This window comes from Eublepharis macularius, chromosome 1, assembly GCF_028583425.1.
Source record: "Eublepharis macularius isolate TG4126 chromosome 1, MPM_Emac_v1.0, whole genome shotgun sequence".
In the NCBI taxonomy this organism is placed as follows: domain Eukaryota; kingdom Metazoa; phylum Chordata; class Lepidosauria; order Squamata; family Eublepharidae; genus Eublepharis; species Eublepharis macularius.
Window position 1 is genome coordinate 236722072 of NC_072790.1, and position 12353 is coordinate 236734424.

The window sequence follows — 12353 nt, forward strand, 5'->3', positions numbered from 1 at the left end:
GGAACTCTGTTCCCCTGCGTTCCTGCTGAAAAAAAGCCCTGATGCTATGGAGTCCATTCTCCAATGCAGTCGTTTTCTCCTGGGGAACTTATCCCTGTAGTCTGGAGATCAGTTTTAATTCTAGGAGATCTCCAGGCCCGATCTGGAGGCTGGCAGCCCTACGGACAACACACCCACCTAAACAACCACAGAGCTCTCCATTCGACAATGTCCCAAGCACCAGCACTGAAGCATCCCCCACCCTCTACACTCGTGCCCCTCTCTTTTGAGGTCTCTGCCCACAGAATTGTTATCTGCCGGCAGTTGGCGCTTGTGCTGGCTGCAGATAAGAAATGTCTTCTGTATTGACTTGATTTATAGCTATTTCTTCTCTCCGCACAGCCTCTGGCAAGACCCGCTTAAACGATAGATTCCTGGGCCTGCGCCAGTCGGGGCCTGCGTGGCCTAGAACGGCGGTGACGTCCCCTGAGGTCCAGCCAAGAACAATACAGGGGGGATTCTCGGAAGGAGAATTGCAAAGAAGGGAATCTCTTCTGGATCCTCCTAGCCCTGGGGAAAATGGGGAGAACATATTCCTTTGATCCTTTCACCAGTAGGGCGCAGCGCTGGGAACTGTGCAAGCCTGGAGATTTTCCCTTCCCTCTCACCTCACCCTGTGCCTTGAGCCGCAACGCTTCTGCCAGCAGTCCTTGCTAGTGTCAGTCTTCTCGCTGCCAGAAACAATTCAAGATAATTCTGACTGAAATCCTGCTCCCCTCTCCCCTGCTTCCGCCCAGCTCATAAACTCGCTCATTCTGCTGAAATGTGACAAGTTGCAATTCTTTGGAGAGATGGGCCAAGGATCTTTTGTGTCACAAACTCCAAACCACCGCACTGGTATAACAGCTTTTCACAGAGGAAAATAAGCGTACTGTGCTGTATTTTTAACAGGCTTGCTTCTTCTACTCCCACGAGGATCACACTGGTTTCACACCTAATGCACTTTCATTACACTTTAGCAATTGTTTGCCACTGGATTTTCCTGTTTCAGTTTGGTGTGAGAGCCAGTTTGCTGTAGTGGTTAAGAGCGTGGGACTCTAATCTGGAGAGCCGGGTTTGATTCCCCACTCCTCCGCTTGAAGCCAGTTGGGTGACCTTGGGTCAGTCACAGTTCTTTCAGATCTCTCTCAGCCCCACCCACCTCACAGGGTGATTGTTGTGGGCAGGGCTCATTTCAAGGGGGAACGCACAGGAACGCAGTTCCGGCAGTTCCCCAAAGAGGTCACATGTCAGGTGGCCCCGCCCACCTGACTCTCGGCCATTTTGGGCCTGTTTCGGCCTGGATTGGGGCCAAAACAGCCCGGATCAGGCCTCTGACAGGTGGTTGATCACTCTCCCACTCAGCAGCGTGGGATCCTGACCGTTTTCGGCCCCTTTTCAGCCATTTTCCGCCCCTTTTTGCCATTTTGGGCCCAATTTCAGCACTGAATGGCCAGGATTGGGTCCAAAACAGTCAGGATAGGTGATGTCAGGGGGTGTGACATATGCAAATCACTTATGCTAATGACACACTTCTGTTGATGTCAAGGGGTATGGCATATGCTAATGGGTTATGCTAATGAGTTCCTCCAGCTCTTTTTCTACGAAATGACCCCTGGTTGTAGGGATAGTAATGACATACTTTGTAAACTGCTCTGAGTGGGCATTAAGTTGACCTAAAGGGCGGCATATAAATCGAATGTTGTTGTTGTTGTTATTCACATGCACAGGAAAATTCAGTTGCTAAAGTACATCAAAATTGTATTATCCGATTTGTGTGAAAGCAGCTGTGGTGGCTCACGTGCATGCCACAAATGCACCTTCCATATAGAGTTGCCAACTACAATTTGGGAAGCTCCTGGAGATTTGAGAGTGGAGTTTGGGAAGGACAGTATTTGGGGAGGGCTAGGACCTCAATGGGGTGTAATGCCATAGAGTCCAACCCCCAAAGTAACCCTTTACTCCAGGGGAACAGACCTCTTTAGACTGGAGAGCAGTTGTAATCTGGGGGATCTCCAGGAGCTACCTGGAGTTTGGCAACCTCCTGCCACACTATGTCAGGCTGTTGAAAGCTCGTTTCTGCCTACTGTGTTACCAACCTGAATTATTCAAAAAGACCTTTTTCTCAGCTAGGAGGGCGGTATTGTAGGAAAGGGATCCCAGATGTTTTGCTAATGAGTTAGGAACCATAGATTTCACCATTATGTTGCCTTACATATTAACTGTTGCTTTAAATATGTACTCCTACATCCTACCTGTGCTTTATGTTGTTTAATGCAAGTCCTAGAATTGATTATGTTCTGTTCAGCAACTCCTCAACCACGTACTGGATCCTTGCTAATACTATATCTTTGTAAACTTATATTCTTTTACCCCATGACATTGTTTATGGAAATGTTCTTGACACTGTATGGAAATGCCTGCCCTTGTCCTTGCCACTAATTGTACTCATCTCACACTATGTAATCTGTCTTGAGTCTCAGTGAGAAAGGCGGAAATAACATAAACAAACAAACAAACCTTTTAAGTCTGGCTGCTGTAACTTGCATGTTCACAGCTTGGATTTTTTTTAATGGAAGGTAGCTACAGAAAATGGTTGGTTGCTTATTATGTATGTGGTGTGACCATGTTATTTCTTCTCTGAAACCTAGCGTTGCCCATGTAAGCCACCTTGAGACTTTGGAGAAAGGCAGGATATAAATATTTCATAAAGAAAGAAAAATAAAAGCACTAGCTCATTGCTAGGTATTCCTTTTTTATTTATTTATGTATTTATTTATTTACATTATTTATAGTGCACTGTTCTTTCTTACTGAAAAGCAAGATTTGGGTCCAGCAGCACCTGAAGGACCAACTAGATTTCCAGGGTATAAGCTTTCGAGACTCAAAGCCCCTTTGTCAGATACAAGGAGTAGGAAAAAGTAGGAGTCTTTATAATGCAGGCAGAGAGTGGGAGGGGTATTGCCATTTAGAGTGTCAGGAAGCTAGCTATAATACATGTTGTAATAGGCTTGAAAAGAGCAAGAATGTGAAGTACAGAAAATTAGCATCTGTGGTGTGGGAATTTTTTTCTGCACTTTGCACCCACTCTGGTGGTTCCACCAGTTTTTCTATGATTTTTCTCTAGGATTGCCAGGCCAAGTGGGTGGGAGATTTGGGATGGAGATAAGCCAAAGGGAGGGTTGGGGACATCATCACCAGTGTGATGATATCGCTTCCGAGGTAGCTCTAGGAATTGCTGGAAATTCTCTTGTAAAACCATAAAGTTTTCAGCGGTTCCTGGAGAGAACTGATGAAACCCGGAAGTGACATCACTCCATGATTGATGGCCACACCCCTATGTCCTCACCCTGCCTGGTCTCCCACTAGTTTCTAGGCAACTCAGGAGAGGGGGGCGCTGCTGGGGGTTTGGGGCAGGGAGAATGTGGAGAGTCCTGTCATCTGGAAGCCACAAAGAAAACTGGGTATATTGGTCACTAAAGAAAGTTGTAGAAGGAGCTGCTACTGTCAGGAGAAAGTCCTACACATTTCTCAGTGTTGCCCAGATTTTGCAAACTAAGCTGTTTTCAAAGCCCAGGACCAAAAATAACCATCCTAGAAACAGCGATATTTATTCAGTGTATACATTTTAAAACCCATCCCTCCGCCTAGAAGCACAGGGCAGCGTACCCCTTTCACAACAACCCTGTGCTGTAGATCAAGTGGAGGGAGCGAGGCCATCCAGGAAGCTTTGTGGCTGAGTGGAGAAGAGGGGAATGTAGGCCTCCCTGGACCTAGTCTAACACCCCACTGGCTCTTGGAACGCTTCGAGGAAGAGCTGAGACTAGTACGAAACAGATGCAACAGCCAAGATACATAAAATGAAGTCAAATTTGACAACGCATCACACACCTTACACTGTATGTCATGTCAAAAGCTCAGTGGGAGGCTGATTTATTAACCTGTTTCTCGTGTGTGTGTGTGTGTGTGTGTGTGTGTGTGTGTGTGTGTGTGTGTGTGTGTGTGGTATGCCAGCTTTGACACAGATTACCGTGCCTTGCGAGGGAATACCGATTTCCATTCCAGTATCTCTGTCTTCTTTCGGGAAGACATTGCAATATAATATGCTTTGTTCCTCTTTGCCTGTTTTGGGAAAAGGTGGGAGGACAGTTAGAACGCGAGCATTCAGATGTAGAATTGTGCCTAGGACCTGAGCAGCAGGTCCCATTTCTGCTGTCTCCCTGTTGAGTGAAGATAATGAGTTAGCCTCCCTTCCACACTACCTATCAGTCCACTAGGCGTCGTTTCTTCACTTCATGGAGAACCTAGACAACACCACATTCCGGTGTTTTATAGTCTCTTTCAGACTTGATTTGCTGCTCTTAAAAAAAACCTTAAAGAATCCCTGCAGCACAAGCCTACAGAGGTTTTCTATGGCTTCTGCCTCTTGAGAGGCAGTGTGATGTAGGGTACAGAGAAATGCCCTCCACCCTAGAGATCACATATTTCAATAATTTTTACACGGTACTGATACAGCCTACAGATGCAAATGACTGTGGCCTAAAGAAAAAGTGTTGTTGTTGTTGTTGTTGTTGTTGTTGTTGTTGTTGTTGTTGTTGTTGTTGTTGTTGTTGTTGTTGTTGTTGTTGTTGTTAACAGACTGCCTTTCTCACTGAGATCCAAGGCGGATTACACAGTGCAAGTGAAAATACAATATAATCAACAGCTAGGATATTCACTGAGCAAAGTACAATCATAAACAAGAGATAAGACAGTCAGGGGAAGAGATACAATAGGGTATGGTAAGCATAAAGCAGAAATACAAGCACAAAGCTGAGCACAGAGATGAAATCTATCTGAAACAAAGCATAACTAATTTCCACGGCATGTTTAGCAGCCTGGAAACTCCCTAGTAGGCACATGTCTGAATCAGCAAACGCTACCCCAGTAGTGTAGTGTTTAGTACCTGTAGCGAAACAGGGCCTGTCCTCCCACTGGTAGACCCCGCTCTGCCTACCCCTCCCTTTTCATCTCTGGCCAGGCACCTGAAGGGGCTGTCTCCCTTTCCTGTCTCCGGGTAGTTGCTGCCATCACTGTCCCTGTATGGGGTCCTGGTTAGGTGGAACAGCCTCCTAACCCCCCTCCTCTGCTAGTGGGCCCAATCGGTGGGGGGACTATGTGGAACAGACGCGTGTTCTTCCTTCATAAATTCCAAACATCATTTATTTAACTTCTAACTATACACCGGCCAATATACGGTGAACGGAAGGAATAATAAAACAGAAACAAACCCCTACTCTATCTCCCTCGTGCCCTAATTAGATGTTGTGTAGGGCAGGCCCGATCCTTTGATACCTGGGGTTACACTAGATCTACCTCTCCCCTCAGAGCCGTCTCTCCCTCCACTCCCCAGCCACCAACGGTCCACTTCCAACTCCCCTCCATGGACTGACTTGCTCTCCCTCCAATCACATTCCACTCCAGAACTCGCCCCTCCCCTCTGCAGCCCATAGAAAGTTAACTCCACAAAGAGAATGGCGTTTCTCCACAGTACCCATCCCTTCCAAGGCAACTCTCTGAGCTATTTCTAATGGCACAGTCCTGTAATGTGAGTAGGAAGCCCTCCTGAATAATTCAGTTTTGCATAGTTTGTGGTAAGCCAGGCCATGCCATAAGGTGGGGGGGGGCTACCACAGAGAAAACACATGTGAGGGCAGCTGTTGATTTTGCCCAACTGCCATCTCACACCTTGCTAGATTGCTCCATCTGGGGACAGAGACTGTGAAAGCCAAATGGCTGGAGACTTCTTCCTTAATCCGGAAGGATGAAAAGGACCCCAGAAGGGGATGGACTCTTAGGGGAGAAATCAAAAATTCTCAGGACAAGACGAATGTACGCAGATCAGGAGAGGGAAGGCATGAAGAGATGAGCTGGCTCTAGGCTTTTGTAGTTCTTTCTTACATGCCCAGAGTCAGGGCTTTTTTTCAGCTGGAACGCGGGGGAACGGAGTTCCGGAACCTCTTGAAACTGGTCACATGGCTGGTGGCCCCGCCCCCTGATCTCTAGACAGAGGGGAGTTTAGATTGCCCTCCACGCCACTGGAGTGGTGCGGAGGGCAATCTAAACTCCCCTCTGTCTGGAGATCAGGGGGCGGGCCCCCCTGCCATGTGACCATTTTCTCCGAGGGCAACCCACTGAGTTCCACCACCTCTTTTCCCAGAAAAAAAGCCCTGCCCAGAGTAATGCTGGTTGCCACTTTGGGGTCAGGGAGAAATTTTCCTCCAGGCCAGGGTTACCAGGTTCCATGAGTGGACCATCCCTGTAAGGACATGCAGAAACGTTCCAGGATTAGGCTCCAGTAGCACCTTGAAGACCCGCTAGATTTCCAGGGTATGAGCTTTTGAGGGTCAGAGCGCCCTGACTTTAAAACTTAAAATTTAAAAAAATGTTTATTAAACTTCGTTATATTTTGAACGTTTGGAGCTTGGTCTCTTTAACACACCCCACGCCTATTTGATTCCTCTTTCCAAAGGGAGGAGCGGCAGGTGAGCTCTCCGTCCCTGGAGTGTGCTGGCTTGAAATTGCAAAGGTGTGATAGATTGCCCTCGTGCTAGTTGGTGCAAGCAACGCAGGAGGTGCAGCAAGTAGGCAGAGCCTCTCAATGGCAATGCAGATATAGAATGTTGGTGGGCAAACCTGTCTGGCAGGGGATACTCTCAGATTTTCTGGTGTCATTGGTTACTGCCCAGTTTGATTTTGCTCCTCCTTGGGAGAGAGGGAAAGGGGCAGCGGTGGCAGGCAGAGACCGATCGCCGTGGTGTTTTCTGACCTCCTAGAACTTGAGGGAGTGGGGCTTGTGAGTCCGTTCCTTCCCATGTAGGTATAGAATCTGGGAGGCCTGGATTCAAATCCCACCAGCCCCTGCCATGGAAACTCATGGGGGTCATAGAATCATAGGGTTGGAAAGGACCTCTAGGGTCATCTAGTCCAACTCCCTGCACAATGCAGGAAATTCACACCTACCTCCCCTCCCCACACCCCCAGTGACCCCTGCTCCATGCCCAGAAGATGGCAAAACACCTCCAAGATTCCTAGCCGAAATGGCCTGTGGAAAATTGCTACCTGACCCCAAGGTGGCGATCAGCATTACCCTGGACATGTAAGAAGGGCCACAAGAACTAAGCACTGATGTAACCTATTCTGCCCTCCCCCTCATGATCTGCTCCGTTGCTGTCTCTCAAACTAGCCTGCTTCACAGGGTAGTTGTGTGGATAACATGGAGGAGCAGAGAACAATGTTGTAAGATGCATAAGCAGGCAGGCAGGCAGGCAGGCAGGCAGGCAGGCAGGCAGACAGACGATAGATAGATAGATAGATAGATAGATAGATAGATAGATAGATAGATAGATAGATAGATAGATAGATAGATAGATAGATAGATAGATAGATAGATAGATAGATAGATAGATAGATAGATGATAGATAGATAGCACAGTGTTACTTCTTCCTTAGCCACTGCTGCTTCTCAGCTTAATTAATTACTTCCTGTTCACTCACATTTCTGAATCAATCCTTAAGCAATTTTTATTAATGAGGAGGGCAGGGGGAGTTAACCTTTAATGCCTGTCCCTGTCTTTGCTGCCTCAAAGAATTGCTCATTCGGTTTCTTTTCTTTTTCATGATCCTAACCTTTCAATCACACCATGACAATTGCAAATCTGTAAAAGAAAATGAATGAGCTATCATTCCGGCTGCAACAAGAAAAGCAGTGATTGACATTCTTGGCTTCCCCCTTCTCCATCAAGAATTGATTCAGGATAGATTTGGGAATGCTTGCAAGCCAGGTACCGTTAATGACGGTACTGTTAGTTGTCGTTAAACAACTGTGAAGAGGGAATCAAAAATAAAGGGACAACTGCAGAAAGCAGTAGTATCTTCAGTGAAGGGGAATTTCTTCCAAATAAACGTACAGTAGGATCTTGCCTATGAGAACAAGCAGCACTGCTGGATTTGTGGGGGGGGAATATAATGGAAGATTAAGCGCAGCGCCAAATCCCAGTTTCAATTCTGTCTGCAGCTTTCGGCAAATGGAATGGATGAGCAATGCACAAATGTCCCACTGCAGAAGCAACCACAAACAGGCAATTCATAAACACCGTGTCACACTTGTGACTTAAATCACAGCCCCCTCCTCCTTCACTTGGCCCATCGATTTTTGCCTCACAACAACCTGATGTGGAAATAAAACAGTCAACTTTTCGTATATCGTTCATGTCCCTAATCGGTGTTGACATCCCTGCTGAGTGATAATTGTAAAAGTCTTCATAAGAAACTCCCTGCAGATTCTGTGACATGCCGAAGGATCTTCATACAAATATTGAGTCATAAAGAATTACACTGGAAAAGAGCTCGGAAGAGCTTGCTGGAACAGACCAAAAAACCACCAAGTCCCAACATCTGGTTTCCACACTGGCCCACTGGATGCCACACAAACAGAGCATGAAAGCAACAACCTCCCCTGCTATTTGCGCCCATGAATGAGATAATTCAGAGGTACATCACCCGTGAATAAGGAGGTTCCATTCGGCTATAGCAGCTCACAGATATTGATGGATCGTCCTCCGTGAGTTTTTCTAGTCCTCTTGGCAAGGAATCTGAGCTAGTGACTATTATCACCTTGTGCAGAACTGAATTCCAAAAATTAACGACACTAAAAGTAATTTTCTAAAAAAAAACTATGCCGAATTTACTGCCTTTCAGTTTGATCGGATGACCTTCAGTTCTAGAATTATGGGAGAGGGGGAAAAATGTTCCCTAAACATTTTTTAATGTTTCCTCCCATGTTTTGTTGTTGTTGTTGTTGTTGTTGTTGTTGTTGTTGTTGTTGTTGTTGTTGTTGTTGTTGTTGTTGTCTGGAAAACCAGGTTTGATTCCCCACTCCTCTGCTGGGTGACCTTAGGCCCGTCACCTGTAGTGATGTAGTGATGGCCATGTTGTTGTTATTAAAGCTTTACTCAAGAGAAACAATGTTGTTGTTGTTGTTGTTGTTGTTGTTGTTGTTGTTGTTGTTGTTGTTGTTGTTAAAGGTTTACTCAAGAGAAACTAGGAAAGTGCCTGCAGCACAGACAGGGATGGTGGAAAATATCCTCTCTCTGACAAAAACCGCACGAGTTAAACAGCTTTCCTGACCTACCAGAGGCTGTGTGGTGTAGCGGTTAGAATGTCAGCCTAGGATCTGGAAGACCCAGGTTCAAATTTGAGCTCTGCCATGGAAACTTGCTGGGTGACCTTGGGCCAGTCACATCCTCTCAGCCAAACCCACCTCACAGGGTTGTTGTGAGGATGAAATGGAGGACAAAAGAACAACGTAATTGAGCACCTTGGGTGCCTATTGGGGAGAAATGTCGTATGCAGCATTTGTTATAAATAAAATTTTTATAACAGTCTGCAAAAAATGGTGATCCATCCAGTATTGCTCAGCTCTTTCGGCTGGAGGCAGAACTGCTCATTCAGTGATTAAACTGCCATTAAGTATCATGAGTGCAGGGGGCTTAGCCCCTAGTAATAAAATCAACTTTGTGTCTGTTACTGATGTCTCTTAAAGTTTTACTAGCTTCCTCAGGGCTGGGAGAAAGCCAGCCATCAGTGGTCAATTACTTGGGTGATTTGGCCACCATAGGGAGGCCGACACTTTCTCAAGGCTGTTGGGCTTTGATAACTGCCTGATGGTGCCACTTTTGACACTGTTTCACACTGTACCTAGGAGGAAGTAAGGTGGTGAGAATTGTTACCCTTACTTTCAGACCATGGCATTACCCTACAGCAGAGGACCTAGGGATGCCAGTCCCCCACCGGGGGCTGTGGATCCCCCACTCCCACCCTCCACCCCCTGCCCCTGCTTCCCTTGCTGGCAGGGGTGGAATGCACCTCCTGGGGGTGTGCTCTGGGGGTGTGCGGTGCGCTCCTGGGCAGCATGGTGGCACAATTCAGGCCGAATTTGGCTAGAATCAGGCCCGATTCACCTCAAATCAGGCTCAATTCGGCTGGATTTGGGCCTGAATTGGGCTGAATTGGGCTGCTGTGGAGCGCTAGAGCACTCCCATGCTTCACAGTGCCCAGATTTGGGCCTATTTGGGCCCGATTTGGCCCCCTGGGGAGCGAGAGGGAGCTCCCAGGGCGACATGGGGCCCATGCGATGACATCACTTCCTGTAAGCTGGGAGAAACACTAGGGTACCTCTGACCTCCCACCCAGGGTGTTGGGGGACCTGGCAACCCTAAGAAGACTCCAACTCTGTTGAGCCTGTGGACACCACTGGAGTTCTAAAAAAAGTTTAGGGATGCAATTTGCCTGGGGGTGTCAAGCAAACTCCCATCCCTGGGCTCCAGGCTCTGCTGTGGGGTTTCCAGGTTTCCCACTGTGCCAGGAGACCTGCTGGTAACCCTTGTTGCCCACTGCTGTTCTGAGTGGTGATGGGAGAAAAAAAACTTCTAAAAACCAGAGTCCCCTGTGGTGTGATGTCACTTCCAGGGAAACACAAGAAGTAATGTTATGCTGCTCTAGGAATTGCTGGAAACTCTGGTTTTACGTCTCTTCCATTTTTCTTCCCATGTCTCTGCTCCCAAGCTTCTTTGACAGTGCACAACATTGTGGTGTCACTTCCGGTTGTACCAAGAAGTGATATCATCATGACACCCTAAGAATTCCTCAAATCACTGTGATCGTTGCCGTAAAGATCAAAGTATTCCTAGAGCACTGTGATGTCCTTTCTAGGTACAGCTGAAAATTGTGTTGAACATTGTCATTCCGCATTTTACACTTGCTGGAGCGAAGACAACACCTGTCAATTCTAGAACTGGTCGTTGGTACCAGTACAAAATGGCTGCCAGTATGGACAACCACAAAATGGCCGCCAAAAAGTTGGGAAGTTGCAAACAAAGCATCCGCCTGTGATGGTGTCCTCTGTTTCTGAATGGGTTGCCAGCCGCCAGGTGGTCGCTGGAGATCTCCTAGATCTCTAGGCAACAGAGATCAGTTCCCCTGGAGAAAATGGCTGCTTTGGAGGATGCACTCTATGGCATTATACCCCACTGAGGTCCCTCCCTTCCCCAAATCCCACCCTTTCCAGGCTCCACCCCCAATATCTCCAGGAATTTCCCAACCTGGAGCTAGCAACTCTAAAGCCAGCCCTTTCCAAAAAATGGAGTAGGGTGACCCCCAATGTTTAGTCCCAATTGGAGAGACATTGCCCAGGCACTCTGACAACCAAATCTTTCCTTTTCCAAGGTCAGCTAGAAAACCACAAGCATTCCAGCTGGGCTGATGCCGCTTGGAAAATACCCCGAAGCTCTGTTTTTGTCCGTATGTTTAGCTGGATAATTTAGGCTCTCTTTGAAGTGGTTCATTTGGAACTGGGCTGGCATACGTCCCTAACCTACGCCTACGCTCACGCGCTGAGGTTTTCTGTGTTTAGACGTCGGGAGGTGCAGAAACCTTGCTGCCCTCCCAGCTAATCATAGGCTCCGAAGGGGTTTCTCCAAATTGGATGAACGGGCAACAAATTTGCAGACAAGACTGATCGGGTGGAATCGCACAGATCAGTTCTGCTAATGGCTGTGCCAGGGGAAAGCGCCCATCATTTGCAGAATAAATCCATGGATCCAGCCCGATCGATGTGAGATTGTTTGTGTGCAATAGTGAGATTGGAATATTGTTATTAATGTTTAGGAAATGTCTACCCCTTTTCTAGTTATAAACCAGTGAAGGTGATTCGCAAATAAGAATTAAAAAAATAAAACGGACTCTAATTGGTGCAAAACGCTGCAGCTCGAGCAGGAGCATAAACATCACTCTTATCCTGCAGTAACTACCTATCCGTTACCATGCTCAATTCAAGGTATTAGCTATCACATACAAAGCTCTTCACGGCCTTGGTCCAGCATACCTATGGGACCACCTCCCTCCCTACGTTCCTCCACAGCAGCTTCACTCCTCGACCTCTGATCCTGGAGAGCCGCTTGCCAGTCAAAGTGGACAGTATTGACCTTGCTAGATAAACGGTTTGACTCAGCAGAAAACTGAGGAGAGGCCATGGCTCAGCGGTAGAGCATCTGCTTGGCATGCAGAAGGTTCCAGGTTCAATTCCTGGCATCTCCAGTTAAAAAGACCAGGGAGTAGATAATGAGAAAGACCTCAACCTGAGACCCTGGAGAGCACCTGCTATTCTGAGTAGACAATACTGAACCTTGATAGACTAAGGGCCAAGCTACAAGTGACGAATGACAGAGGTTGGACACTTGTCAGCTTCCCTCAAGTTTTGATGGGAAATGTAGGCGTCCTGGTCTTGCAGCTTGGCT

At 47.2% G+C, this 12353-nt stretch overlaps 1 non-coding gene across 1 annotated transcript; it reads left to right on the top strand.

Moving 5' to 3' along the window:
- The first annotated feature begins 12078 nt into the window (after positions 1-12078).
- Positions 12079-12153, top strand: TRNAA-GGC (transfer RNA alanine (anticodon GGC)). The gene has a single exon. It is a non-coding gene; the product is annotated as a tRNA-Ala (tRNA).
- Positions 12154-12353: the final 200 nt, after the last annotated feature.